We start from the raw sequence: 26098 nt of genomic DNA, 5'->3' as shown, positions 1-26098 counted from the left end.
TTAAATTCGCATTTCAAGCGGAATCTATCAAATTCACACTTTCCACTGAGAACTGAAACACAGCCATCCTTTGAAGTTCACTTTTCCGAATTTTGCAATGCAGTTCACCCACCGAACAGTGTTTACAAAAATGCATATGTTACGGGAAAGTGTGCATAAAAATGAATATATGAGTGAAAATAATATACAAAACTGCATTATATGATGAGACATAACTTGCAAAAATATGTATATTAGTCAAAGTGCATACAAAAATGTGTTTATTAGGAGAAAATCACACTAAAATGCTGCAGAATTTTCATTAGGATTTTTTTAAAAAAATCACAAATCGTTGCAGAAATATAGAGAACTGAATTTAAGACTGAAAAAATTAGAAACCCAAAATTGACAGATCTTTTCATCCCTAACGTTAATACATCTGAAGGATTTATCATGTGCCAGAAATAATAACTGTATTATTTACACAAATATTAGGTGCATGGGTTTTTTTTGCATCAGCATCATCTCTAAGCAGACTAGTTTGATGAGAAATTGGTAAACTAAAATTTATATCAGTCCTGGCTGTGCCTTGTCACTAGACTTTAAAAAAAATGTTTCTAACCATTTAAAATTTTATTTAAAGGAATTGTGCAGTCAGAACTATTTTTGTAAAAGCTGAATCCACTTACTGTTCAGACTTCATTATTCACTAATAGGTAAAAAACGCTTGCAGGTTAAGAACATACCTATAGCCCACAGATATTTCTATCAAACTTTAAAAAGCAGGGAAATTGGACAGCTATAGTGAATGCACCAGGGTAGCAGGAGACCCGACTTCCTCTCTGAGATATTGTACTACCCTACAAATTTGTCAAAATGCAAACACAATTTGGGTTGGTCTTTCCAATCCATTTCCTGTGTACCTTGGAAGAATGTGCTTCTGAGCATGTGGTGAATGGTGGCAATACCTGCAATCACTTCAAATAACAGAAACAAGACATATGCTGTACTGTGCTGATCTTGGTTTAGCATAAAGTAACAGTATTAACACAGTTGATGTAGTTCAAATACTCACTTTAAATGTTTGACTTACTTTGCAATTTTAGTTGTTCCCTATGGTAAATCATTTTCTTTTGTTTCTGTTTCTGTGAATATGAGAAGTAGAGCAACACTTTGCATAATTTACATGAAAACAAACCTCCAAAAACAATTGTGGAATAATGGCACTGACTGTTCTGCACAATAGCCTTCAGTAGATGTGAGGAGTGTCTCAGTTTGCAAAAGATAAAACAGTGTCCACTCTTCCTTAAGTGGAGTGGTTTAAGCATAGTAAAGATGAACATATGCATCTTGGGCAAGCCAAATTTGTTTTTTCCAACAGCTATATTTATTGCTTATGCAGCAAAATACTGTAATCAGTCTGATTTTACATCAAAGCTGCAGTTTCAGATTCAACTGTTAATGTACCCAAAACAGAAATGGAATATAACCTCCAGTTTGAAACACAAAAGGCTGTCTTCACCATCATATGACATTGACCAATAAAAAGGCTTTGAAAATAATAAAAATACATTGGCAAAGATTTCTAGGATGAATAATGAATGAAATATAATTTTCTAGGTTAGAATCTCTGTAGAAACAGTAGTAATACAGGAAAGAAGCAAAGTAAGAAGAATACCAACAAATATACAAAAAAATGTAATTCTCCATCTTTGGAGATGCAGTACTGAATGCAAGTGTTGCCACCACTCACCATATGCTCAGAGACACATGTTACCAAGCTACACAGGAAGTGGATTTATTTTATTTATTTATTTAATTTAATTTATATACCGCCCGAAGGCTCTCTGGGCGGTGTACATAAAAGGTAAAAGCAGGCACAATATATAAATACAATAAATATAATAACTCAAAAAAACAAAAACACACAAACAATACGAGAACCAAACAACATCCAGAATACAACATAGTAATAAAATACTGTAAAAATACACTTTAAAATGCCTGGGAGTATAAAAAGGTTTTCACCTGGCGCCGAAAAGATAGCAGCGTCGGCGCCAGGCGCACCTCATCGGGGAGACCATTCCACAGTTCGGGAGCCACAACCGAAAAGGCCCTATTTCTAGTCACCATCCTCCGAGCTTCTTGATGGGATGGTACACGGAGGAGGGCCTTAGATGTTGAGCGCAGTGTACGGGTAGTTTCATATTGGGAGAGGAGCTCCACCAGGTATTGCGGTCCCATGCCGTGTAAGGCTTTATAGGTCAAAACCAGCACTTTGAATTTAGCCCGGAAACAAATAGGAAGCCAGTGCAGACGGGCCAAAACAGGTGTTATATGAGCGGAACTTCTGGTCCGCGTCAACAATCTGGCCGCTGCATTCTGGACTAACTGTAGTTTCCGAACTATCTTCAAGGACAGCCCAACATAGAGCGCATTGCAGTAATCCAATCTAGAAGTTACCAGAGCATGAACAACTGAGGCGAGGTCGTCACTGTCCAGATAGGGACGTAGCTGGGCTACCAATCGGAGATGGTAGAAAGCATTCCGTGCCACTGAGGCTACCTGAGCCTCAAGAGACAGGGAAGGGTCGAAAAGAACTCCCAAGCTACGAACCTGTTCTTTCAAGGGGAGTGTAACCCCATCCAGAACAGGGTGAACATCCACCATCTGGGCAGAGAAGGCACTCACTAACAGCGTCTCGGTCTTGTCTGGATTGGACTGTGAAAGACCAACCCAAATTGTGTTTGCATTTTTATAAATTTGTTTAAGGCAGCACAATATCTCAGAGAGGAGGCCAGGTCTCCTGCTTCCTTGGTGCATTCACTATAGCTGCCCAATTTCCCTGCTTTTTAAATTTTGATAGAAATATCTGTTTTCTATCTGCTTACTGAGTTCAATGGGACTTACTCCCATGTATGTTTGAGATAGTGGAAACTGACTATGCCGGTGGAAGAAAAGGGGAGGGGAAGAAGAAAATGGAGAGGGGAGGAGGAAGGGAGGGGGAGAGGAAAGGGGAGAGGGCAGGTTTGAACATTTGCATACTTGTTGGTTTCAGTGGGATTTAGTGCTATGCAATCATGCTTGGGATAGGTGAAACTGACCTCAGGGAGGGGCAGAAAGGGGGAGTGGGAGGAGGGGGAGATTAGGTGGGTGGGCACTGGGCATAGGTAGAGCCCAAAACATTGTTGACAGTATCATTTTCCACCACCCTTTTCTTCTACAGCAGACACATATAGTCTCCCACCCAAATTTAAACCAAAGCTGTCCCTGGCCACATCTACACCAGACATTTATTTCACTTTAAACAATCATGGCTTTCCCCAAAGAATCCTATTCTCTTCAGAGCTACACCATATTCCCCTTACACAGCTATAATCACCAGAATTCTCTGGGAAGAGGGGCTGTTACACCGCTCTGGCCGCTGGAGCTCTGTCAGGGGAATAGGAGTCTCCTAACAACTCTCAGCACCCTTCACAATCTACACTTCTCAGGATTCTTTGGGAGAAGGCATGACTGTAAAGTGGAATAAATGTCTGGTGTGGGTGTGGCACCCTGATCAGCCAAGCCAAACAGCTATTAGCTTTTAGAACACTGACAGGTCCTTCTTACTGAGCATGCCTGTGCTATTATAGACTCCAATGTTAATTTTCTTAAATTAATTAAAAATCAGCCATGCATTTTTTCACTTTTAAACTGCAGAAAATGAAGGTCAGAGTATGGGGCAAAGTCAGTAGTAGCTTTACAGGCACACTGTGAACATGGCTGATTCAAAAAATTCAACAAATTATGAGAACACTGACAGAAAAATCCAACAGGGGTCTGAATTATTTTACTTGTGTTTTAGACTTTGAACTCTCTGAGTGTTTTGTGTATCACCATGAAAACTTGAGAGGATTGTTAAGCAAGCGTTTCTGAGTTCAGCACTCTTAAATTTTGTAAGATTTTGTTTTAAATGAGCTTATGGGAAGCAGCAGAATGGCATGGGGTATTTTCAATTTAACATGGCAGAATGTGAAAAATCCATGCTGGCTATAGTGTATAATTACTTGCATTAATCAAGCAATCCCACTGCAGATCTGCACATTTCAGCAGTAAGATTTTATATTTTCTAAAGTGTACTTACTAAACTGAACTCAAAATGCAGTTTATAAAATCTTTAGCCATGCTTAAAATACTTTCTCCCACATCTGTGCCAAATTCTTCCTCTCACACTCAATTTGCATTCAAAGTCCAAAGGAAATCCACACAGAAATCAGACACTGCTTTTAGTTATTTTGACAGTATACACCAGATATAGAGACATCATTCAAACTGAGGGATGCATTCACTCATGAGGGGGTTGCATGCCAGTAGCAGGCAGAGCCAGAGGCAAATGTGGCTACAGCAATAGATGTGACTCTTACTACTGTACAGTAGGCTACATTCCAGCCATGAAGGTTTATACACACACAAACACACCTCAATATTGTATGCAGGCAATCAAGAGGTATTATCACAATTCAAGGACATATTCTTGCCAGATGCCACACTTCGTTCCAGATGCACATTGCAAATGCTATAATCATGGTACATATGTAAACTGCTCTGATACAACAATGATATTTTGGCTTCACTAGTACTTTTATATGGCTTATGTAGTGATTTTGCTCTAAAAGGGCTGTTCTAGCCTCCAAAAGGTAATGCTCAGTATACTTTCACAAAACTTTTATTTTGACAGCTAGATACACTGAAGCAGCATGCCAGATGAGGGCGCAGACCTGGCATGTATTACGGAAACCTGGCTGGATGAAGCTTCTGCTCCTACTTTGGCTGCCATGTGCCCAGCTGGGTTTTCGTATGCACAGCAGCCGAGAGTCGGGAGTCGGGGAGGGGGAGTGGCAGTTATTTATCGAAGGTCCTTGGTTCTCACCAGACCCCCACTCTATGAGACCAAGGTGGCAGATTGCATGTACTGGAGGTTGGGACCAAAGGGCAGTCTAGGGATCCTGCTCGTGTACCGTCCACACCGCTGCACGACGGAATCCCTGGCCGAGGTGCTGGGGGTGGTCTCGGATGTACGGGTGCAGTCCCCAAACCTTCTGGTATTGGGGGACTTCAACGTGCATTCAGAGGCCAATCTCACTGGAGCACCTCGGGACTTCTTGGAAACCATGGCTTCCTGGGAGCTGCACCTTATTTCAATGGGCCCCACCCATGTAGCCGGTCATGCACTCGACCTTGTGTTTGTCTCGGGAGAGGAGGGGAGTGGTCTGAAAATTGGGGATACATCCATCACCCCCTTGGCATGGTCAGATCACTACCTGGTGAGGATGGACCTTTCACTGCCACAAACCCTCTGTGGGGGTGGAGGACCCATTAAGATGGTCAACCCCAGGGGTTTGATGGAGACTGATGGATTCCTGAATGCGCTTGGGGATACTTTGGAGCAAGCACATGGCCACTCGGCTGAAGCCCTGGTGGAGGGCTGGAATGCCGCGATCACCGGGGCATTAAACCGAGTGGCTCCAAAACGCCCTCTCCCCCTGAATAGAACTCAGACGGCGCCGTGGTTTACCCCACGGTTACGTATTCTGAGGCGGGAGGTGAGACGGCTAGAGCGCCGGTGGCGGAAGTCTCACTCTGAGGACGATCGAACACTGATTAGAGCTGCTGCTGCAGCCTATCATGTGGCAATAAGGGCAACAAAAAAGGATTTTTATGCTGCCTCTATTGCACCTGCAGAGTTCTGTCCCAGGAGACTATTCCAAGTGGTCCGGAGCCTGATCGATCCAGTTGCTCCGGAACCGATGGAACATGATAAGGTCTCCTGTGACAAGTTTGCTAAACACTTTGCGGATAAAATCGATCATATCAAAAGCGATATTCCGCACACTGTGGATACAGAAAGTGAGCCAGAGGTGAACAGTGTTGCTTCGGTGGAATGGGATCGGTTCCAGCTTCTTCCTTCTGATGAAGTGGACAAGGTGCTTTCAACTCTAAGGCCGACCACCTGCTTACAGGATCCTTGCCCTTCGTGGCTCATTATGAGCTGCAAAGATCAACTGGGAGAGAGGATCAAGCTGACGGGAAATGCATCACTTGAAGAGGGAATAATGCCGTCAGTGCTCAAGGAAGCGATAATAAAACCAATCTTAAAAAAGCCCTCCTTGAACCCTCAAGATCTGAACAACTTTCGCCCAGTCTCAAATGTGCCATTCTTAGGCAAGGCAGTTGAGCGGGTGGTGGCTAAACAGTTGCAAGCACACTTGGAAGAAGCAGATTATCTCGATCCATTTCAGTCAGGCTTCAGACCGGGACATGGGACTGAAACAGCCTTGGTTGCCTTGGTAGATGATATGAGAAGGGCATGGGATAGAGGCGAAGGCACCTTCCTTGTCCTCCTCGATCTCTCAGCGGCTTTTGATACCGTTGACCATGCTATCCTCTTGGTCTGCCTGCAGAGGTTAGGTATTGGGGACACTGTATTGCAGTGGTTCCATTCCTTCCTCTCTGGGAGATACCAAAGAGTAGCATTGGAGGAGGAGGTTTCAGATCCCTGGCCCCTCACTTGCGGGGTGCCACAGGGTTCTATTCTTTCTCCAATGCTTTTTAACATCTATATAAAGCCGCTGGGAGAAATCATCAGGAGATTTGGGCTGCAATGTCATCAGTATGCGGATGACACGCAGCTCTATCTCTCATTTAAATCTTCACCAAGGTTGGCTGTGGAAACCCTGTCCAAGCGTCTGGGGTCGGTGAGTGGCTGGATGGGAAGGAATAAGCTGAAGCTGAATCCTGACAAAACCGAGGTGCTGTTTGTGGGAGACATAGACCTGGTGCTTAACGGGGTACGATTGCCCTTGAAAGACCAGGTCCATAGCCTGGGGGTCATTCTTGACTCCCAGCTGTCTATGGAGGCTCAAGTTTCAGCTGTAAGCCGGGCAGCTCTGTATCAACTCCATCTGATACGGAGGCTATGCCCCTACCTTCCCAATCATCTGCTCCCACCGGTGGTACATGCCCTGATCACCACTCGCCTAGACTACTGTAATGCGCTCTACATGGGGTTACCCTTGAAAACGGTTCGGAAGTTACAATTGGTACAGAATGCAGCAGCGCGTCTGATTGCAAGCAGCCGCCGTAGAGATCACATCACTCCTGTGTTGAAGGAGTTGCATTTACCGGTTGTGTACTGAACCCAATTCAAGGTGTTGGTTTTAACCTTTAAAACCCTATACGGTTGTGGCCCAGCCTATCTGAAGGAGCGCCTCCAGCATCGACAGGGATGCCGCTCAACAAGATCAACCTCAGAGGGCCTTCTCTGGATCCCACCAGTCAAAACAGCCAGGCTGGTGAGGACTCGAGAGAGGGCCTTCTCAATAGTGGCCCCCGCCCTTTGGAACTCTCTCCTTAGTGACCTACGCCATGCCCCGTCTATAATGAGCTTCCACAGGACCCTGAAGACTTGGCTTTTTAGGCAGGTGTTTGAGATGGGCTAGTTTTCTACTGTTTTTAAATTTTAATTGTTTTATATACTGTTTTATCTTGTATGTCGCCCAGAGTGGCTGGACAACCAGCCAGATGGGCGACTAACAAACGGTCGGAACACATAACACCTGTTCTGGCTCGCTTGCACTGGCTGCCAATATGCTTCCGGGCTAGATTCAAAGTGTTGGTTTTGACCTATAAAGCCCTATATGGCACGGGACCACAATACCTATTGGAACGCCTCTCCCGATATGAACCTGCTCGTACACTATGCTCCACATCGAAGGCCCTCCTCCGAGTTCCGTCTCATAGGGAGGCTCCGAGGACGGTGACAAGATCTAGGGCCTTCTCAGTGGTGGCCCCCGAACTGTGGAACAGTCTCCCCGAAGAGGTGCGTATGGCGCCGACATTGCTCTCCTTTCAGCGCCAGGTTAAGACTTGCCTCTTTGCTATGGCGTTTTAATATGTAACTCGTTTTAGTTTTAAATTTTGTTGTAATTGTTTTTGATTTCTTGTTTTATATATGTTTATGCTGTATTTATTATGAGATCTGAGATGTTTTGTATTTTTATATTCTGTTGTTCACCACCCAGAGAGCTAATGCTAGTCGGGCGGTATATAAATCTAATAAAATAAATAAATAAATAATAATAATAATAAAATAAATAAATAAAATAAACCTAGCAGTGCATATGCCCTAGAACAGGCTTTCCGAACCAGTGTGCCTCCAGATTTTGTTGGACCACAACTCCCATCAGCCTCAGCCAGCATTGCCAATGGTCAGGAAAAATGGGAATTGTGGTCCAACAACATCTGGAGGCACACTGGTTGGGAAAGGCTGCCCTAGAAGCTGCAACCTACAATAGTCTTCTCATTGTCCACAACACTACTGGGGCAATAGCTAAAACACATAGAGTACAGTATGTATGACCTATCTTTTCCAAGGATGCTTGGGTACAGGTGTCATTCCTGTAAGTTCCCATTAAGAGAATCTATGGCACAAAAATGACAACAAAGTCATATTTGCATGTCAGAAACTGATTTTTCCCTAAGGAAATATTTCATGTTGTGCACATAACAAGCTTACATATATTTTCTCACTTTTCTAGTCATTTCCTATGAACTATTACAGATGTAATCTCAGGTCCAAAGCCAGGTCTAGCAGCAAATTTTATATTGCAACTAAAAGACACAGATCTGCTGTTTACTTATCATTTGGGGGTTTGTTTTCTGTACAGTAGCAGCATGCATTCCATCTTTCCATTTATACTCAAATTTCAGATCTAGCCACATTAGGATAAAGCAATTTTGTAAGCATAATGCAGGCTCCATCTTAAAAACTCAGAAAGTTGCACAAAGAGAGGAGCTTATTTTTGTTCAGGGCCACATCTCACATAAGCAGCACAGAAAAATGTTATTGTCACCCTACAGCTCATTTTCAAAAACTTTAAGTATCAAATATTATTTCCTTCCTTTAGTTCCCTACATTATAACTACCACATTTATACTATTCATAAAATAAAATTTACATGTTGTTGTTATGTGCCTTCAAGTCGACTACGACTTATGGCGACCCTATGAATCAGTGACCTCCAAAAGCATCTGTCATGAACCACCCTGTTCAGATCTTGTAAGTTCAGGTCTGTGGCTTCCTTTATGGAATCAATCCATCTCTTGTTTGGCCTTCCTCTTTTTCTATTCCCATCTGTTTTTCCTAGCATTATTATCTTTTCTAATGAATCATGACTTCTCATGATGTGTCCAAAGTATGATTACCTCAGTTTCATCATTTTAGCTTCTAGTGATAGTTCTGGTTTAATTTGTTCTAACACCCAATTATTTGTCTTTTTCGCAGTCCATGGTATGCGCAAAGCTCTCCTCCAACACCACATTTCAAATGAGTTGATTTTTCTCTTATCCGCTTTTTTCACTGTCCAACTTTCACACCCATACACAGAGATTGAGAATACCATGGTCTGAATGATCCTGACTTTAGTGTTCAGTGATACATCTTTGCATTTGAGGATATTTTCTACTTCTGTCACAGCTGCCCTCCCCAATCCTAGCCTTCTTCTGATTTCTTGACTATTGTTTCCATTTTGGTTAATCACTGTGCCAAGGTATTGATAGTCCTTGACAAGTTCAGTGTCCTCATTGTCAACTGTAAAGTTACATAAATCTTCTCTTGTCATTACTTTAGTCTTTTCGACGTTCAGCTGTAGTCCTGCTTTTATGCTTTCCTCTTTAACTTTCATCAGCATTCTTTTCAAATCATTACTGGTTTCTGCTAGTAGTATGGTATTGTTTGCATATCTTAAATTATAGGTATTTCTCCCTCCAATTTTCACATCTTCATCTTGGTCCAATCCTGCTTTCCGTATGATATGTTCTGCGTATAGATTAAATAAATAGGGTGATAAAATACACCCCTGTCTCACACCCTTTCCGACAGGGAACCAATCGGTTTCTCCATATTCTGTCCTTACAGTAGCCTCTTGTGCAGAGTACAGGTTGCGCATCAGGACAATCAGATGCTGTGGCACCCCCATTTCTTTTAAAGCATTCCATAGTTCTTCATGATCTACACCAGCCTTTCCCACCCAGCGTGCCTCCAGATGTTGTTGGACCACAACTCCCATCTTCCTGACCATTGGCAATGCTGGCTGAGGCTGATGGGAGTTGTGGTCCAACAACATCTGTAGGCACGCTGGTTGGGAAAGGCTGATGCTGTAATCTATAAAGCACAGGGTGATTTTCTTCTGAAATTCCTTGCTCCGTTCCATTATCCAACGTACGTTTGCGATATGATGTCTGGTGCCTCTTCCCTTTCTAAATCCAGCTTGGATGTCTGGCATTTCTCGCTCCATATATGCTAAGAGCCTTTGTCTTGAGCATTACTTTACTTGCATGGGATATTAAGGCAATTGTTCGATAATTACTGCATTCCCTGGGATCCCCTTTCTTTGGAATTGGGATGTATATGGAACGCTTCCAGTCTGTGGGTCATTGTTTAGTTTTCCATATTTCTTGATAGATTTTTTGTCAAAATTTGGACATATTCAGTCTCAGTAGCTTGTACCAACTCTATTGGTATGCCATCTATTCTTGGTGATTTGTTTCTTCCAAGTATTTTAAGAACAGCTTTCACTTCGCATTCTAAAATTTCTGGTTCTTCATCATATGGTTCCTCTGTGAATGAATCTGTCATCCTGGCATCTCTTTTATAGAGTTCTTCAGTGTATTGCTTCCATCTTCCTTTTATTTCATCTCGGTCAGTCCGTGTGTTTCCCTGTTGATTATTCAACATTCCTACTCGTGGTTTAAATTTCCCTTTCATTTCTCTAATCTTTTGGAACAGGACTCTTGTTCTACCCTTTTTGTTGTCCTCTTCTATTTCTATACAGTAACTGTTGTAATAGTTCTCTTTGTCCCTACGTACTAGTCGCTGTATGGTTGCACTTAGGGTTCTCACTGTGTTTCTATCTCCTTTTGCTTTTGCTTTCCTCTCTTTAACTATTTGAAGAGTTTCTTCAGTCATCCATTGAGGTCTTTCTTTTTAACTAGAGGTATTGTCTTTTTGCATTCTTCCCTGATAATGTCCCTGACTTCACTCCATAGTTCTTCTGGTTCTCTGTCAACTAAGTTTAAAGCCTCAAACCTGTTCCTTATTTGATCTTTATATGCTTCTGGGATGTTATATAAATTGTATTTTGGCATTATAATTGCTTTTTTGGTCTTCTTTAGCTTTACTCTGATTTTCAATACAACGAGTTCATGATCTGTACCGCAGTCTGCTCCTGGTCTTGTTTTCACAGAAAGTATGGAACTTCTCCATCTTCTGCTCCCAATTATATAATCAATTTGATTCCTATATTGACCATTTGGTGATGTCCACGTGTACAGTGTACCTGGTTGGCCACTGTGAGAACAGGATGCTGGACTAGATGGGCCACTGGCCTGATCCAGCAGGCTCTTCTTATGTTCTTATGTTCTTACAGTCGTCTTTTCGGTTGCGCAAAAAATGTGTTCGCAAGAAACAAATTATTGGCTTCACAGAATTCAATACGACTTTCTCCTGCTTCATTTCTGTCTCCTAGGCCCCATTTCCCCACAATTCCTAATTCTCTTCTGTTCCCTACTTTTGCATTCCAATCCCCCATGATTATCAGCATGTCTTGTTTCGGTATGTGATCAATTTCTTCCTGTACTTCTGCATAGGATCTCTCCAATTCCTCTTCTTCTGCGTTTGCCTTTGGAGAATAGACTTGGATGATGGTTGTGTTGATAGCTTTCCCGTTTAATCTCATTGATACAACTCGCTCAGACCTTGTGCTGTAGCTCCTAATTGCTCTTGCTACATCACTTCTCACTATTAAAGCAATCCTGTTTCTTCTTAATTTCTCATTTCCTGCATTATTTATTTATTTATTTTTATTTTATTTATTAGATTTATATACCGCCCAACTAGCGACAGTTCTCTGGGCGGTGAACATAAAAATAGCATAAAAATACAATAAATAACAGAATAATACTAGTAATACAGTCAAAAATTCAAATACAATAACATTTTTAAAGTAAATCAATTTAGCTTAAAATGCTTCAGAGAATAGGAAGGTTTTGACCTGGCGCAGAAAAGAAAGCAAAGTCGGCACCAGGCGTACTTCCTCGGGGAGACTGTTCCATAGTTTGGGGGCCACCACTGAGAAGGCCCTAGATCTTGTCACCACCCTCCGGGCCTCCCTATGAATTGGAACCCGGAGGAGGGCCTTCATACCAGAACGTAGTGTACAGGCCGGTTCATATCAGAAGAGGCGTTCAGCCAGGTATCGTGGTCCCGCACCGTATAAGGCTTTATAGGTCAATACCAACACTTTGAATCTGGCCCGGAAACATATTGGCAACCAGTGCAAGCGGGCCAGAACAGGTGTTATATGCTCAGACCGCTTGGTCCTTGTCAGCAATCTGGCCACTGCATTTTGCACTAGCTGTATCTTCCGAACTGTCTTCAAAGGTAGCCCTACGTAAAGCGCATTACAGTAATCCAACCGTGAGGTTACCAGAGCATGTACCACTGATGTAAGGTCCTCTTTACTCAAATAGGGACATAGCTGGGCTACCAACCGAAGTTGGTAAAATGCATTCCTAGCCACCGAGGCTACTTGAGCCTCAAGTGAAAGGGAAGAGTCTAAAAAGACTCCCAGACTACGAACCCGGTCCTTTAGGGGGAGTGTAACCCCGTCCAGGACAGGGTATATATCCACTATCCGATCAGAGAACCCGTCCACCCACAGCATCTCAGTCTTGTCTGGATTGAGCTTCAGTTTGTTAACTCTCATCCAGTCCATTGTTGCGGCCAGGCAACGGTTCAGCACATCGACAGCCTCACCTGAAGAAGATGAAAAGGAGAAGTAGAGCTGCGTGTCATCAGCATACTGATGACAACGCACTCCAAAACTCCTGATGACCTCTCCCAACGGCTTCATATAGATATTAAAAAGCAGGGGGGACAAAACTGACCCCTGCAGGACCCCATATTGGAGAACCCGCGGTGTCGAGCAATGTTCCCCAAGCACTACCTTCTGGAGACGGCCCGCCAAGTAGGAGCGGAACCACTGCCAAGCAGTACATCCAACTCCCAACTCCGCGAGCCTCTCCAGAAGGATACCATGGTCGATGGTATCAAAAGCCGCTGAGAGATCAAGGAGAATCAACAGAGTTACACTCCCTCTGTCTCTCTCCCGACATAGGTCATCATAAAGGGCGACCAAGGCTGTCTCGGTGCCAAAACCGGGCCTAAATCCCGATTGAAATGGATCTAGATAATCGGTTTCATCCAATAGCATCTGGAGCTGGCCAGCAACCACTCGTTCCAATAAAATATAAATATTTTGTATAAAATATTTTTGCATAAAATATTTTGTAGTTGCCTGATTAAACATGTCCCATTCCCGTCCATTTTAGTTCGCTCACACCAAATATTGTGATGTTGATGCATTCCATTTCTTGCTTGACAATTTCTAACTTTCCCTGGTTCCTGCTTCTCACATTCCATGTTCCTATTGTGTGTGTCGTACAACTCTGGACTCTCCTTTCGCATTTGTGCGCAACAGCCTCTGGGCTTCCTTTCAGCTTTGACCCAGGGCATCATTAGTCACAGCGCTACTTGTACTTCTCCTTTGTTCTTCCCCAGTACCTCGGTGAGTGCCTTCTGACCTGGGGGTCTCATCTTCCAGCAGTATCTCGTGTTGCATTTTGGATACTCTGTTCATAGGGGTTTCATGGTAAGAGATATTCAGAGGTGGTTTACCATTGCCTTCCTCTGAGTTTGGATGCATCTTAGTCTGGTGTTTCAGCTTTGACCATTCCGCCTTGGGTGCCCCTGCTAGGAGTCTAGTCTCTTGGTCTAGACTCCTGATGGCATTGCTCTTAGCTTCTTCAACACTCTCAAACCCCCTCACCATGTTAAGGTGTGCTTCCTAGAGGGGAAAAATATACTTAGCTATCATATTTTTGTATTTGTGTGTGTATCTACATATACACATGTGCATGCATGTTATATAAAGAAAGGGAAAGATATTGATGGATATATAAAATAGCCACATATGAAAAGGTTGTGTGTCACACAGTACAGGAAACATGCTGTTGGTATTTCACTCCATTTAAATTAAATAACAGCTTTCCAGAGACACTTAGCAGAAACCATAACTCAACAGAATGGAGAGAAAATATTAAATAAATAACTTAGGATGTGTGCAGTTCTATGGATGTCAGTATCACCAATCTACCTATTTACCTCCATTTATTTCAGTGTCCCACTGGAAGTGACACAGCAGCAGTGCTGGAGGGAATCGCACCCCACAACTGTCACCCGAAAGTATTCCTATGAATTTTAACTCTCAGCAGCTCCACTCTCGTATCTGCAACTATTGTTAAACCCGGGTTTAGTAAAATTAAAAATATTCTTGATGATGGGCTTGAAGTGTCCTTGTGGATTGTGCAAATAGCCATTTGTCTTTTAGCCTTTATATTAATAATTAACTTGATATCACAGTGTGGGTCCTTATGTAGCCAATATAGCCCTATCCACACACAAGATAGATGTATTAGCCCATTTAGGAGAATCCCAAGGTCTGCAAACTAAAAGCAAATCTTCAGGGGGGAAAAACCCTAAAAGAGAGAAAACCCTAAAATAGCTCAGACTGTGCATGGTCTCTAGACATGAAATGCTGACTGTCTGAAGAAGGGAATGGAAAACATTAGAATTGGGGAGAGGGGTGGAGTGGGACAGAGTATCCAGGGAAGGCATCCTGAACAGGAACACTCCACACTGCAACATTTTGCTGTAGGTCCCACTTATTTCACTTTCAATGTTTGAAGTGATATTGCCATATATATTATTTATTTATTTGTATTTATTACATTTGCAAAAGTATGCAGTGTATTTTGGTGCCTTTTCCCCCCATTAACTTTATGCCAGTTTTGATACAAAATAGAAGAGACTGATGAATACAGAATCAACATACTAAGCACAAGATTCTGGAACAAATCACAGAGAAACAAATGACTCAGAGCAAATTGTGGAGAATACCACAATACAGTTATATAATTAAGTATGACAAGCTTTATGGTGAGCCCATCATACAGATCTTTTCTGATTACATTTTGGTTACAAGATACTAAACAGAAGCTATTTAGACTTCTAGATATTAGTTTAAAGAAAGAGGAGATGATACCGCTGCTATCATGTGGTAGTTCACGTGATATGGATCAAGGACAGGCCTATAAAGAGGTAAAATTCCCACTTACTTCTAAAACTTGGGGGGGGGAGAATAATGGACTATTAAACTAGGTAAATAGTAAAATCTCACTTATTTTTGAATCCTCACCCCCAGTTGCTGCCTAGGGTAATGAACAGGGGGGAGTGACATATTTGCTCAGACTTATGCCAAAACATCTTAAGAAAGCAGACACATATTCGCATCCTGAAATAACTTTCCTGACTTTTACCATGAACTTCTCCAATCATCAGAATCTTAGCTCTTTTACACTGTGTTGATTTTTCTAAAAAAGCTTCATAGAGGGACTTGTGATCTCTTCATTCTCATGCAGCTTTTGGATTAACATGTACTGGTCTTGCCTAAGGATGCTATATTGCTCAGTTAGCCAGGTTTTACCCAAATTCTGGCCATGCTACCCAGTGCCCACTTAGCCCATTAGGTGGCCCAGATTCCTGGCTTTCATTTTTTTTAAAAAGCAAGTCTGTAGCCCAGCTTTTCCCAACCTTTGGGCCCCCAGATGTTGTTGGACTACAACTCCCATCAGCCCCAGCCAGCATAGCCAATGGTCAGGAATGATGGGAACTGTAGTGCAGCAACATCTGGGGACCCAAAGGTTGGGAAAGGCTGCTCTAGCCCTTGTGGATCTAGAGATACAAGGCAAAATGTGGAGGCAGTTTTCTGTCCATTTTGTGAGAAATCAACCTACTCCCGCCTTCCACTTTTCTTAGCCAATGAAGGACACCACAGCTGTCCTGAGAAAATCAAGAATTTAGTCTGACTGTCCGATACATATTGTTGTGAGTTTGGGGTTGGAATGGATTATTCTTGTGGGTCCCCTTCCAGCCTCTGATTTGGAGACTTGCGCCTGGGGGGGGGGGAAGAAACTTTCTCCATTGGTCACATGAGTCTCTCCTTTGTTAAACAAATAGAGTGGCCAGGTAGGATAATGGGATTGTTGGTTGCCCAGCAACTGGTGAATGGGCCAGGAAGACCCTTTTGTCATTGAAACTCTTCTGGAGAGCACCCCCCCCTTCCTGGAGCCCAGGAGAAGCTTGTAGTTTTAGTTGTGTCCAGAGAAAGGCTGTTCACTGGAGGCAGGCGGAGAGACTGGCTCTCTGCACCATGGCATTTGGTGTGCCTCCTGTAATACAGATGGAAAAGCTGGATATTGGACTGCTGGTGCCTTGAACCCCCTCCATCTTAAGCTCAGGTTGGAATGTGTGTAAATAAATAAACCATATTTCATAAAGACACCGCAGTCTCTGCTGACCTTCTTCCCAAAGGAAACCAAACCCTGGAGAAGTGCAGGGACCCCTGAATTCTCACCACTCGGAGACTGGGGAGGCGTGCAACAATATGCAGAATCTAGGCAGTTTAGAACACTGCACATGCTCCTGTGATCAACATATGCAGCTCTGCCCCTTACCCATAGAGCAAGGAGAACCAGCTTTCATCTCAATTGCCTCTGCATCTCGGGGTATGTATCTTAAGTGGTGGATACAATGAGTGTGTTTGCCTGACATCATGGAGAATGGAATAAAGGAGTTTGAATCCACCAAACGCTCCCTCTCCTGAACAAAAACAAGATATAAAAACAAGCCTCTCTATAGAAAAGGCTACGGTATAAGCATTTGCATTTTTGGTCCTGCTCCCACCCTGTTAAATGGTGCTTACTCCCAAATAAAGTTACATTGGAATGCAGCCTCACTCACCCTGTTGCCCGGCAGAGCCTCTGTTCAGCAATTCAGAAAAGGCTAAAAAGTATTTTTCATAAATATCCTTCTTCAAAATGACCAGCAGACATCTCCCCACCAAAGATCACTCTATTTAATTTCCTCCCCAGGAATGGATAGTGTGCATGTGTATACATATATATCTATATCTATATATATACACACACGCATGTATATCTGTACACACACACACACACACACACACACACAAACACACAGACAGTCCCTTGAGACTAATAGGGATGGAATAGCTGCCCTGTCTAATGCTAGTACAGCTTGCCAGGTTTCTAGAATTCACTGCATTTTAAAAAAAACAAAAAGGTGACAGCACTAAAGTCTCCATCAAGGTCCAGCCTTTATCATAGGTGGCTGCATGTCCCCTCTCCCTGTTCTTTTATGTGAGAATCAGTATACTAAAGACAGTGCTCGTATGTTAAGACACTACACTCTTTAGATGATTGCCTAAACTGATAATATTGAAATCTTGATTTCTATCTGCATTACAATTTGTAGTGGTGTGTTCATTTCACATTTCGTAATTGTTGGTACAGTCAACCTCTCCGCCACAATACTGTTTTTATTTGATGTTTTGCTGGCTTTTTGTTTTATGCTGGATTTTTAATACTGCTGCATTGACTTATTTTATGTTTGTTTCTATTTTATGTTTTTATTATGTTTTTACATTGATTGTGTATTTTTATTGTTTTTATTATGGTTGTAAGCTGCCTGTAGCTCTGTTTTTAACAGTGGAAGGGCAGTATATAAATCCTCTTAATAAATAAATATTCCATAGTGTTGGAAACTAGACTCCAGGCATTTAAGGTTGAAAATGCAAGTTTAAACAAAAATCCTCACATACTCCCCCAAATTTTGGTGATAATTAGTAGGCACAAAAGCAAAACAACTGGACAATACAACCCTTAATATGCTTAATTTGCATAATTAGAAAATAATTTGCATAATATACAAAATAGCCTGTCCAGATTTGTGGAACTGGAATATGGCAACCCTAGTCTTGCCTGATCTTGAGTTATTCTAATAAGGGATATCACTGCAATTTGCCTGGTTCCATCCCTGTTGAGCCCCAGGTGACCCAGAGGGGCCTGGATCAGGAGGCGGGGGAGCCCCAGGGCCCCTTCCCAGTGCAGAGTGACTCTTGGGGGAGCTGTTCGAGGGCACACACCCAGCTCTGCAGACGGGAGAGATGTCAGATGTGGAGGATGCTCCTGAAGATCTGGGAAGAGGAGACATGACCAAATGCTCTCTAATTCCCACGGGAAATTCACCCACTCATGTGGAGACCCCTCCCTTGCCAAGCGCTCCAGGAGAGCCGTTGGAGCAAGACCTCACACGCATCAACTCCACCACCACCACCCTAGGATTCCTTGTCTGGCCCTTCAAACACTTCCCTGACAGAAACGTCTCCTCCCCCTTCAATGAAGCCGGCACCTGAGGAGTCTAGAATGTCTGATGAGCAGATGTGTGCGCGCCCTCTGTCACCTCATGTGCACCGCCGAGAAAAGAGGCTTGGCCAGAGGGAGGTTCCGCGCAGGAGTCAGAGATTACAAGCGAAAACCTTTCCTACTTAAGCCTGCGGCCCCCTGATCAGAGTGCTGAGTCAACTCCCCTTACATGCTGCAGAATAAGCCTGAGTAGTTTAGTTAGGGACTACAGTGAGTTAGTTAGCAAAGTCTATGAGACGCCTTGCCTTCAATATTACTCTAATAAAACTGGAATTAATTCCAGTCTTGCCTCGGTTTCGTGTTTCTCACTCTGGGCAGGACAATCCCAGAAGTGAGCTTTAGGGACTTATAATGGCACTGAGAAGGGGAAGCATTCAAAACAGAATACTCAAACATATAAACATCCCTCTTCAAAAATTACTACAGGCAGAATCAAGGCAGGCTCAACCCATATCTACCAGGTCCTCCAACCTGAATCTGCTTGCATCCCATTCCTGGCCTCCCTACCAGTCCCCACTTTCACCCTAATAGGAATGCCCATAGCCACCCTCTGCCCTTCACATTCCCCAAGTCATGTTTGTTTTGGGGAGGGAGGTTTCCATGGGGAAGGAAAGGGGGAGGACAGAACAGTGGAATGGGAAAAACAAGCAAATAGTGTTCAGGCGCTTGTCTTAGCTATATGGGATTCTAGACCAAATGGGTTGTGGATGGGTGTGTTTGTGTGCTAGGCATGAGAGTTCAGGTTCTGACAAGAGAAGCAAGATAGTTTAAGTCCAGGTTCAGATTCCAATAAGGCAATGTCAAGTATGACACAATTCAGGTTCCAATAAGGCAAATTCAAGCAAATCAGTTTCCAATAAGGCAAGCAAAGCAGGGGGCAGGTCCTTCAGGTAGGGTAACCATTTTCAGACTGAGGGCCACATTCCCTTCTGGGGGCCACTTGCCTGTTGTGGGTGGGGCCAGCAACAAAAGTGGTTGAAGCAAATTTTACCTTTACATAGAAGGCTAGTTTTACACACACACACACCCCTTCCTCCATCCAAACAAACAAGTAGTATTATTAGAGTTCAAGGACACATTCTAACCAGGCAAAAATACTCAATGAGTGTGTGAAGCGGAGTTAGGGAAGGATGTGGTCTGGGAAGGGGTGTGGCCTGGAAAGAGTTATGAGGACCAGATAGAGAGGCCTAGATGACTACATTTGGCCCCCAAGACTGAAATTCCCCAACACTATGGTAAGACAAAGTCTGGGAAAATAGCTGAGTGTGACGCTTAGGCCAGAACAGCAGTTGGATGGCTAGAGCAACTTTGCAACCCTCATGTGCAGTACTCTACAAGACCCATCAGCTGATTGTTGGGTATTGCAAAGCACTGGGTCAGCTGATCATCAGCACTTTGTGGACTGTGGCTTTGTTTCCACAATTTGATTGTGACCATACTGTCATTGTGATGACTCATGAGTGGCTACTGTGATATGAGGTGATTGACAGGTGGAAGGCCACCTGTCAAATGTGCCCCACGGAAGGTTGGGGAGATAATGATCTGGCCAACCAGCCAAATCCAGTTCCCTAATCCAGGGCTAGGTGGGTCAAAGAAGCAGGTTTAAATATTGCTTCACACAAGCAAACCCAGATTTAAAAGGGGCTACAGATCCATCTTTGTGGCTGGCTCTGTCTCCAGTAACCAAAGTCTCTTCAGTTAAAGGGGCATATCTTGCTTCAATAGCTGTTCATGGTTCTGCTAAGGCTTCTGGACTGGAGTCCAAGGATGGCAACGCAGCCTCCTCAGATTGAACAGATGCTGCTAAAAACAGGCTCCTCTTGCACTACAGTTTCCAGGGAAGTGGGGATGTCTGGGGTCGGTTCTGAGGGCAAATCTCCCTCCCACAATGATTCTTCCTCTGATTTCATGACCTCATCCCCTGAGGACAGGGAACAGACCCTGGGGTCATGAGCTCACCTCAAAATGCAGTGAGCAGTGCAAGCCCCTGAACTATTCTGCAAAATTTCCTCAATTCCCTTCCCTCCTCCCCGCCATCCTCCTGATCCTCAGTTAACCATCTCTTTAAACCTTATTAACCACAGCAGCAGTGCAGCAAACAAGGAGAACAGCTTATTCATTGTTCTGGGGTCCTGCACTGCAGCACACCAGCACAAAATGAAGGAAGAAGAGAGCAGGGAAGACAGGTAAAGGCAATACTAGGGCTTGCTCCAGTTGGACTGTTCCTTCTCCGACTCCCCCCGATAGGGACTACCCTATTGAAAGGATGCCAGCTCCCATGGGGTTAGTTGTTTTGTTTTTGTGAGCATGTGGCTCTTAACAGCTGACAGACTTTGAATCTTACCTAGCATCGCCTAATTGGTTTTTACTTATAGCCAGTTTCAACTGAAGTGCAACAAAATGCTTATTTATTTATTGGGGACTCCTAAACAATGATATCAGGAATCAAGATGGTAGTGAGTCTGCAAGAGCTGAGCTGCAGAAATTAGTCAGACTTAGCAGATGAAGCAGCAGTTACAGGAACTCTGGGAGCAAGTGATCATGTTATACTTGAATTCTTGATTTTAAAGGAAGCAAAATATGAGTGTAGCCACATACGCATACCTTGGACTTCAGGAAAGCCAATGTTTAAAAACTCAGAACAACGGTAAGTAAGGTCCCATGGCAAGCGACTCTAATGAAAATATGGGTGGAAGTTTCTAAAAAAGGAAATTCTGTAGGCACAATGGCAGCCAATTCCAACATGGAAAAAAGGTGGAAGACAACCAAAGAAGCCAATGTGGCTTCACAGAAAACTTAGAGATGGCCTGAAAACAAAAAAGGACACATACAGGAAGTGGAAGGAATGCCAGACCACAAAGGAAGAGTACAGACAGGTGGCACAGAATTTCAGGGATGGTGTCAGGAAGGCTAAAGCTGAGAATGAGCTGAGGTTAGCAAGAGATGCTAAAAGAAACAAAAAAGCTTTCTTCAGGTACATCCATAATAAAAGACAGAGGAAAAAAACGGTGGTACAGCTACTCACTGAGGATGGCTAAATGGCAACACATGACAAAGAAAAGGCAGAAGCGCTCAATTCCTACTTTGGCTCAGTCTTCTCCCCAAAAAGGCCTGACCCTCCTGGCAAACATGAAGCACAACTTGAAATAGCAGGATTGCAGCTTAAGACCGACAAATAGTCAAGGAATCTTTAATTACTTTGAACAAGTTCAGATCTCTAGGGCCTGATGAACGGCATCCTAGATTAATGAAGGAACTGGCTGAAGAAATCTCAGAACCACTGTCTATTATCTTTGCAAAAACTTGGGGGCGGATGAGGTGCCAGATGACTGGCTAATGCTGTCACTATTTTCAAAAAGGGCAAAAAGGAGGAACCTGGGAACTACAGACTAGTCAGTCTGACATCAATCCCTGGGAAAATTCTGTAGCAGATTATAAAGTGGTCCATCTGTAAACACTTTGAAAACAATGCAGTGATTAGTAAAAGCCAACATGGATTTATCAACAATAAATCCTGCCAAACTAATCTTATCCTTTTTTTTAATTGTATAACCTTCCTGGTAGACTGTGGGAATGCTGTGGGCACAATATATCCCGACTTCAGCAAAGGTTTTAATAAAGTGCTCCATGATACCCTGATTAGCAAGATAGCTAAATGTGGGCTGGATGGAACAACTATCAGATGCATTCACAGTTGGCTACTGAATTGTACTCAAAGAGTGCTTATCAATGGTTCCTCCTCAAACTGGGGGGAGGTAAAGAGTACAGTACCGGAGGGCTTGGTCCTGGGCCAAGTGCTCTTCAACATTTTTATTAATGACTTGGATGAGGAGGTGCAGGAAATGCTTATCAGATGTGCAGATGATACAAAAATGGGAGGGATAGCTAATACCCCGGAGAACAGAAACACACTTCAAACTGATCTTGATAGGCTGGAGCACTGGGCTGAAAACAACAGAATGAAATTTATCACAGATAAGTGCAAAGTTCTACACCTAGTAATAAGAAACCAAGTGCAGTTATAAGATGGGGGATACTTGGCTCAACAATACTACATGTGAGAAGGATCTTGGAGTTGTTGATCACAAGCTCAATATGAGCCATGTGGTTGCAAAAAGAAAAATTCTATTTTAGGCTGTATTAACAGAAGTACTAGTTCTCCTCTATTTGGAACTAGTGTGAAGTACTAGCTCCCCTCTATTCAGCACTGGGTAAGCCTTATCTTCAGTAGTGAGTCCAGGTCTGGACACTGCACTTTAACCTGAACAGGTTCAGAGGAGGGCAATAAGGATCATCAGGGGACTGGAAACACAATCCTGTGAGGAAACACTGAAAGAACTGGGCATGTTTAGTCTGAAGAAGAGAAGACTGAGGGGAGATATGATAGTACTCTTCCAGTACATGAAAGGTTGTCATACAGAGGAGGGCCGGGATCTCTTCTCGATCGTCCCAGAGTGCAGGACACGGAATAATGGGCTCAAGTTGCAGGAAGTCATATTTCTACTGAATATCAGAAAAAACTTCGTAACTGTTAGAGCCATATGACAATGGAACCAATTACCTAGAGAGATAGTGGGCTCTCCAACACTGGAGGCATGCAAGAGGCAGCTGGACAGCCATCTGTCAGGAATGCTTTGATTTGGATTCCTGCATTGAGCAGGGGGTTGGACTTGATGGCCTTATAGGCCCCTTCCAACTCTACTATTCTATGATTCTATGTACAAGAAGGTAGTTTTGAATGTTGCAGTTCTTACGGCAGAAGTTCATTATTTCTCCTTCCCGCCAAAAAATATTAGACAAAAAGGAAGAAAGGCATAAGCAGAAATCTACCAAATATCAGCATGTTTTATTACTTTGAAATACTATATAACAATTCTGAAGAACTATGGCTAACACCATCATTGTGAGGTACAGGGAAACAGAATTATATTGATTATATGACATATATAACAGATATGGTAAACATATTGTTGCATGATGGTGTCATGCCTGCTGCCCTTAAAGAGAAGATGCATCCATTTCTTAAAAACCCCACCCTGGAAACAACAGAGTGTAACAACTATAGACCAGTTGCCAACACCCTTTTCTTGGCAAAAGTGGTTGTAGTGCAACTGCAGTTATTCCTGGATGAGACTGATTATCTAGATCCATTCCAATCTGGATTCATACTTGGTTTTGGAACAAAATTAGCCTTGGTCAGCCTGATGGATGACATTTATCATGACAGAGAGAGCCAAGGAGAATGCAACCCTCTTACTTTTGCTCCATCTGTCATCGGGATTTGATACCACTGACCATAGTATCCTCCTGGATTGATGTAATGGAATGGGTATCAGAGGTACCATATTACAGTGGTTCCACTCTTATCTTTAGGGCTGCGTCAAGACAGTAGCACCGGGTGAGAGATCCTTATACCCCTGGCATTAGCCCTATGGGGGTTTGCTGGGTACTATTCTCTCCCCAGTGCTATTTAATAACTATATGAAGCCATTGCGAGCAGTCATTAGGAGCTTTGGAGCAAGGTGCCACAGGGCTCTATCCTCTCTCCCATGCTATTTAACATCTATGTAAAGCCGCTGGGAGAGATCATCAGGAGATTTGGGCTGCAGTGTCACCAATATGCGGATGACACTCAGCTCTATCTCTCATTCAAGTCTTCACCGGAGAGGGCTGTGGAGACCATGTCCAAGTGCCTGGAATCCGTGAGTGGATGGATGGGCAGGAACAGGTTGAAGTTAAACCCTGATAAGACCGAGGTACTACTTGTGGGAGACAAGGGAGGGTTAGGAGATGTTGACCTGGTGTTTGATGGGGTGAGGTTGCCCCTACAGGACCAGGTCCGCAGCCTCGGGGTTGTTCTTGATTCCAAGCTGTCCATGGAGGCTCAAATTTCGGCTGTGAGCCGGGCAGCTTGGTATCAATTACACCTTATACGTAGGCTGCAACCCTACCTCCCTGTTCAACAGCTTCCACTCGTGGTGCATGCCCTGGTCACCTCTCGTCTAGACTACTGTAATGCGCTCTACGTGGGGTTACCCTTGAAAACGACCCGGAAATTACAACTTGTACAGAATGCAACGGCGTGCTTACTTACCAACAGCCGCCGCCGGGACCACATTACGCCAGTATTATTTGATCTACACTGGCTACCGGTTGTTTTCCGGGCCCGATTCAAGGTGTTGGTTTTAACCTTTAAAACCCTGTACGGTTTCGGCCCAGCTTACCTGAAAGAGCGCCTCCACCGCCACCAACTATGCCGCCCAACTAGATCAGCCACACAAGGCCTTCTCTCAATCCCGCCAACCAAAATAGTTAGGTTGGTGGGTACTAGGGAGAGAGCCTTTTCTGTGGTGGCCCCCACTCTCTGGAACTCCCTCCCATGTGACCTTCGACATGCCCCTTCCCTAGAGGTATTCTGCAAGGCCCTGAAGACGTGGCTATTCCAACAGGCCTTTGAGGTCCTTGGGAGGGGTAAATCTCCTTGATCTTGTCATCTATCGTATGCTGTTAATATAATTGTTTTTATATGTATTGATGACTGTCCAGTATTTTATTTACTGTTATTAATATGACTGCATTGTCATTGTTGTATTTTATCTCATTTTAATGTACGTCGCCTAGAGTGGCCATTTGCCAGATAGGCGACAAACAAATTAAATATTATTATTATTATTATATTATTATTATGCTGATGACATGCAGCTCTATTTGACCATAACATCTGAATCAGGAGAGGCTATGAATGCTCTTGATCGGTGTCTGAATGCTGTAGTGGACTGGATGAGGGCCAATAAACTGTGCTTGAATCCTTGGAAGATGGAAGCTCTTTGAGCAGGTGGTTCCCATGTCCAGAAGAAATGCAAGTTACCTGATCTGGATAAAGTTGCATGCCCTTGAAAGGAGCAGGTCCATAGCTTAGGGGTACTCCTGAATTCATCTTTGTCACTAGAGGCCCAACTATCCTATGTGGCTAGGAATGCTTTTTACTAGTTTTGTCTGGTTTGTCAGTTATGGAAGTTCCTGGACAGGAATAGGTTGACCATTGTAGCCCATGCTTTGGTAACCTCAAGGCTGGATTGCTGCAATGTGCAATGTGGGGCTGCCCTTGGGCCTGGTTCAGAAGCTACAGCTGGTGCAAAATGCAGCAGCCAGACAGCTGATGGGGGCAACATGTGACACCACTGCTAAAATATCTGCACTGGCTGCACATCTATTTCCAAGCCAGGTTCAAGGTCCTTGAATTAATTTACAAACTCATGGACAACTTAGGTCCAGGGTATCTTAGGGATCGCCTGAACTCCTATATCCCAGCTCGATCACTGAGATCATCTGCAGAAGCAGTGTTGATCTTCTTCCGAGTTGGTGAGGCTCATTTAACATTGACACAAAATAGAGCCTTCAGAGTTATTGATCCAGTTCTCTAGAACGCTCTGCCAACAGAGATTCAACAGGCACCTTCTGTTTAACCTTTAAATGCCTGCTGAAAACCTTTCTATTCTTCCAGGCTTTTGCAGGCAATTAAGAAGACCTTTTTGCAGCAGTTGACTTTTATTTCTACTGTATTCTTAATGGTTTTTACTGTACCGTTTTTATTCTTGTAAACTGGGTTGACTTTTTTTTAAATAAAATAGCAGTATACAAATATTTTTATAAATAAAATACAAAATTAGAAGAA

At 43.3% G+C, this 26098-nt stretch overlaps 1 protein-coding gene across 1 annotated transcript in view; it reads right to left on the bottom strand.

Moving 5' to 3' along the window:
- The window catches only part of RYR2 (ryanodine receptor 2), a 725812-nt gene that overhangs the window by 567532 nt on the left and 132182 nt on the right, over positions 1 to 26098 (bottom strand). The gene's annotated exons all lie outside the window — the stretch shown is intronic.

The sequence above is a fragment of the Rhineura floridana genome, chromosome 4 (assembly GCF_030035675.1).
Source record: "Rhineura floridana isolate rRhiFlo1 chromosome 4, rRhiFlo1.hap2, whole genome shotgun sequence".
In the NCBI taxonomy this organism is placed as follows: domain Eukaryota; kingdom Metazoa; phylum Chordata; class Lepidosauria; order Squamata; family Rhineuridae; genus Rhineura; species Rhineura floridana.
This window is presented reverse-complemented; position numbering and strand designations above follow the sequence as displayed.